The following is a 5394-nucleotide window of genomic DNA, read 5'->3' on the forward strand; positions in this document are numbered from 1 at the left end:
TTCCTGCCGGACGGGGAGCTCGGGGGGGGGGGGGGAGGGAGGAGGGGGCGGCCGCAGACGCGGACCCGCGGCCCGCCCCGCGCGAGGGGCCCCGCGGCGGCCGGACGAGGCCCAGGCGGCCCCGCGGCCCCCCGCCCTGCTCCGCGCTCTACCTGGAGACCAGCGCCAGACGCATCTCGCTCGGAACCGGCCCGCGGGCGATCCCCGGGCGGAAGGCCGACTCGGCGGAGGCGGAAGGACGAGCGGGATCGGCCGCTACGCGCCGCGGTCCGTCCCGTCGCTCGGCAGCGGCACCGGCAGCGCGGGCTCCGTCTGCCCCCCGCTCGCCCAAGATGGGGCTCAAGTTCTGCCGCGCTGCATGCCGGGACGGCACCCCGCCCCCCCACGCTCGCCGCGATGACGTCACGCGCCGCCCGGGCGTTCGTTCCGGGGGGGGATGGGCTGCGGGCGGCGCCCCCTCCCGGCGCGGAGGTCCGTCCGCTCCTGCCGCGCGGTGTGTAGCGCTTTGCGGCGGGGCGCGCACCGAGTGCTGCTGCGGCTTCAGCCGAGGTTACTGCAAAGGCAGCCGGCAGTGTCACTCGGCCTAATGCAGGACACGACCGGACGCTTTCCTCCGTTAGCCCCGGGTCCGCGTTTCACCGTCTGTGTCCTTGAAGATAACGAACCCGCATTTCCAGCATCCTCCGTGCTCCGGACCGGCCCCGAGCCTCAGGGTCTGCCCTTCTGCACGGCGCTCCGTGCGGCGCCGCCTCGCCGCTTCTGGGCAGCATCCCGGCGCTCCCTGTCCGTGTGCGTGACGTGCCAGCCCCGTTTGCTTCTCTGCTCAGCGCTCTGCCTTCTGCCCGGCTGCCTTTGTGTAGCTACGAGCCTCATTCTCCGCTCTGTTTCTCTTTGTACTTGATCATCCCTCAGCATTTCCTGCCTTCACATCCTTCCAAACCCTCCTTCTAGAATGTCTTTGTTCTGCATATGTTAGAAGGTGATGGGCTGACAGCGCTGCATCCTTTTCCCTCCTCGCTGATTTTGAATTCCTATCTGGGCTCCATTTCTAATCCTCGACTGTCCTTCTGATAGGAAGGAGCTTCCACTCCTTGTGATGTGTTCTGCCAGGCAGCGCCTTCTGCAACAGCTCCCACCAGGTACCCGCTGGAGAGTAAAGCATATCCTTAATCTGCTGTTTGCTGCCATCTGTTCCACTTCCTCCAGCCCTGATTGAGTCTGCACTCCTAGGATTCATCTTTCCTATTCAGCCCTGACTTTGAAGAGGAAAAAGGCAATTCCCCAAACTTCCCCAAACAATTCCTCCCAGATTCCCTCCAACACACATTCCTTTGTTTTCTGCGCTTTCTCCACAGTACGATTTCATACACATCAACATTAGAAAGGAAAAGTAATGCACGAAGTACAGTATACGAAAACATTTGTAATATCATCTCAATACCAAATCACAGTGTTTAAATGTTGATTTTCAGTGTGAGAAATGTGTTATGTCCATAAGAGTGTATTTTTTGCATGCAATGTGTTAGACCTTAACCCTGCCATTAGTGTAGGAACAGCTCCTCCTTGCTCTGCAAGCCAACCGGGTATCATTGATACAGGAAAGGAACTCTCTATTGGAGGAGTCCATTCTGTAAACTGCATGAATGTTCTAATGTAACCTGGAGTGTAATGAGGAATGGGCAGTTTAGATGACATTTTGCATAGTCTGGCAAAGGAGAAAAGAGAGATTAGTAGGGGGCAAAATAGGCAAGGGATGGGGAACAAAATGAGCAAGATAAACTGATTGACTGACAAAACAGAGAGGTTTCTGAAAAGTCAAACATAAAAACTGCTACAGCCCACGCCCAGGTTGGCCAAGATACACACAGCAGCTTTGGCAGCATTACACTGATAATATTTTTGCAAAGTGGAATTATTGCTGAACAGTATTTTAGTATATTGGGCACAAACATACTGATGTTTTTATTAAGTGTCAAGCATGTATTTGTTCCTCTTTTGCCTGCAAGAAAAACATCTGCCGCTGTTCATTAAAAGAAATTCCCACGTGATTTCTATTTGAGTTTATGCGAGTGTCAACTATAATATTTTCTGCATGTCTGTGCCATGTTCCTGCTGGGCTGAGATCTGCCTGGGGTGGGTTTAGCAAGTGATGGGGAGGGCAGCACAGCCTGGGTCAGTGTCCCTGTGCTGGATTACAGGTTTGTGTAGTTCTTCACAGTCTGCTTCCACTTCTACCATGGAACATCTCAATGAGACTGTCACTTCAGCAGCAATGAGAAGGCTAATGATACATAATAGATATAATACATTACGATATAATATACATAGGAGGCTGCAGGTGAATTTACATATGTTGCCATTTAAGGATCGTGTACCTGTCACACAAAAGGCACACAGCTTTCACACAACTCGGCACAACTTATCTTAGATAACAGAAGATCAAAAATCAAGTTCCTCTGCCATAGAGTCAGAGGCCACACAGACATTCACACTCTCAGATCTGTGCGTGTGTATGAAAAGAAATAAGCATGTTCATAGGGGTACATGTAAAGTTAGAAATTTGAAGATCCCCAGTGATAACATTGAAATACAAAACTGTTCCGAGAAAGCTGTAGGAATTACCAGAGGGAGTCAGTCAGTTTATTGGTATGCAGAGTTGATGGGTTCAGATTTCTTAGCCTTTAATAACATTGGGTGATTACTGCTGAAGATTGCTGGGGAAGCAGTGTGACCTAACAAACAGGGCATTTGCACAAGTAATGAAGTGCTGGTTTTGTTGTAGTCACAGTAGGAAAAGTTCAGGGGACCCATTTTTTAACCTCAGCCTTACACCTGGGTTGGTGTTTTCCTGCAGCCCAACCTCCAGTATTCCAAGGGTGCACCCCGTTTCACACAGTTCCTTATCAAGATTCTAAGTTGGCATCTCAAATTCAAAAACATCAGAAAATCCTTTATTTCAGTGTAAACTGTGTGTTTTGTAATTCATTAAGCCAGTGACATTAGGCTGCAAGACGTACTTTCAAATTCTTGCTTTCAAAACTCATCTTAATTACCACAAATGATCCCAGACTGTGCTGAGATGCAATTGTAATTTGGATTTCATTGTAATTTGGATTTCATTGTAATTTGAATTTCATTGTAATTTGGATTTCAACTCCTTTTGAATTTTACCTGCAATACTTTGACTGCAAGACCTGGAAGACAAATTCCAGGTTACAGTCTGCCGGAGGGAAGAAGGGCGTAGGAAAGGGCAAATGAGTTACTTGAATGCCTAAGTAGGATTTTTGCATTTATAAAGGCCACTAACTATCAAGAGAACCAGTGAACAGTAGTTGCAGTATTTGGCTTCAGGCTCTTCTTAAAGTCTTAAATGGAAATTTCCTTTTCCTGACCCTAACAAAATTATTCTTTTTTTTTTCTTTGTCCTTGCAGTGTTCATTGTCTTCTACATAGAAAATAGTGGGCACTAAATACAACAACTAATAAAACAAAGAAGAGTCTGACCAACTACAGAGAGCAGATGGAAGCCTTTACACACGTGGAAACACATTTCAATTGCAAATGGAAACGAATAAATGTTATGAAATCTCATCAGTTGTTAGCGCAATCCTGACTCCTTTCAACTCCATCACAAAACCAGTGAATGTCAATGAGAGCTGTGTTTGACTTAAATAAATCGTGTCAAAAACTGGCATGAATATTTGCACAGATTAGCAGCCAGGTACGTTTACTTTTTCCATCCTGCCCGGTGCTGCACGTGACGTGCTGGCTGGCTGGGAGCAGCCAGGGGACGACTTTTCCTCTGTGCAGTTCACCGTGCCAAAGAGCACTGCTCACACCTAAAGCGTTGTGTAAATCATTTAGGCAAATTACAGCGTAATCTGGAACAGTTGCCTGAAAAGTGCTGTTTCACGGGACATTCTGGGGTTGTTTTTTAATAGGAAGTTAACTATGGGCTGTGAAAGCCCCTGTGAGGTTTTCCTCTGTTTGATTTGGCTGCTCTCATTTACATTGTTGTTCTCAGCCTTGCTTTTTGCAGTGTTTTGAATCATTTGTGGTTTTGAGGTAGAAAGTCAAAGTCAAACATGATCAGCAAATCCAGTTTGGAGCTGCAATTTGCTGTTGATGCTAAAAAACATCTATTTTGAAGTGATTATGAAGCAATTCCCACGCACTGGGACACTTTCAGGGAAGGCAACATCTGTTTCTCGGTTGTTTCTGCTGTATTCCTGTTTTTACTGACTCCTAAGACAGAATTCTGTCCCTCAGGATCTTTGGTAATAAGCCACTATAAATACATGGACAAGCAACCAAGTATTTCAGAACATCTCTGTCATACACGACACACTCAAAATCCAGGAGTGAAATAAAACTGCTCTTTGTTCCAAAGTTTCCCGTGAAGGGGAATGTGGCACTGCACCCACTCAGCATGTAGAGGTGAACGTCCCATCATCCCAATTCTCCTCCTGTTGTAACTTACAAAATCTACAGAGGTATTCTTATCACCAGCTGAGGCTGCAATCCTTTCCTCTTTTGGTCTATATTGTCTGACCTGATAATGGTAGAAACTTTCTTCTCAAGTTTTCATGACCAATGTTGATGGTTGTAAATGGAGTAGAGCTGGTTTTGGTATTTAGTTTAAAGGACAGTAACTAAATCCTGGCCTTGTGATAAATAAACTGGGATGGTGTGTCTTCTCTTTCTCTGTCTGAACATGAAGCAGTTTGTAAACAATGGATATTCAGCTAACACACGGTAATGCAATGAAATTTAAAGAAACAGAAAACTTTTTCCATTTGATGCATAAGTAGATTACAGCATTTTCAGCATTCCAGTCTGACAACAAAGGGGAATCTGTATCAGGTTTCATTTAACCTAATTAAAAGTGCGATGTGGATGGTTTTCTGGAGTTCAGCAGCATATTCCCTCATACATTTCAAATTCGTTTTGAGTAAAGATGAATGTCAGTAGTGGTAAACGTGGACATCTCTTTGATAAACTCTGTATGCCTTTCTAATCTTTCTACCTGGCAAGAATGTATCTATTATCCCTTATTAAAAGCACAAGTAATGGCTGGGCATCGTTTTGTTTTTTCATTAACACTGGATGTTATCTAAGAAAAAAAGAAAACGTACAGAGGTTCCAAAGAGCCAGACAGAGACTTTAAACAACCCATACAGCCATAGAACATTTGGCAGTACTGAGTTCCTACGGTGCATGTCTGCATGTTATACCTGTAGCACAGGAGTAAGGAGTTCCATGTGGAGTAGAAAGATTTTCTAAGGTGAGAGGGCCGTTAGAGGGTGGACATTAAAGCAGTTGCAACTCTACAATAATAAAGGCAGACGACCCATAGGTAAACAAACTCCCCAGGACGTCCTGGTTGCTTGGTGT

Source organism: Excalfactoria chinensis, chromosome 9, assembly GCF_039878825.1.
Source record: "Excalfactoria chinensis isolate bCotChi1 chromosome 9, bCotChi1.hap2, whole genome shotgun sequence".
Lineage (NCBI taxonomy): Eukaryota > Metazoa > Chordata > Aves > Galliformes > Phasianidae > Excalfactoria > Excalfactoria chinensis.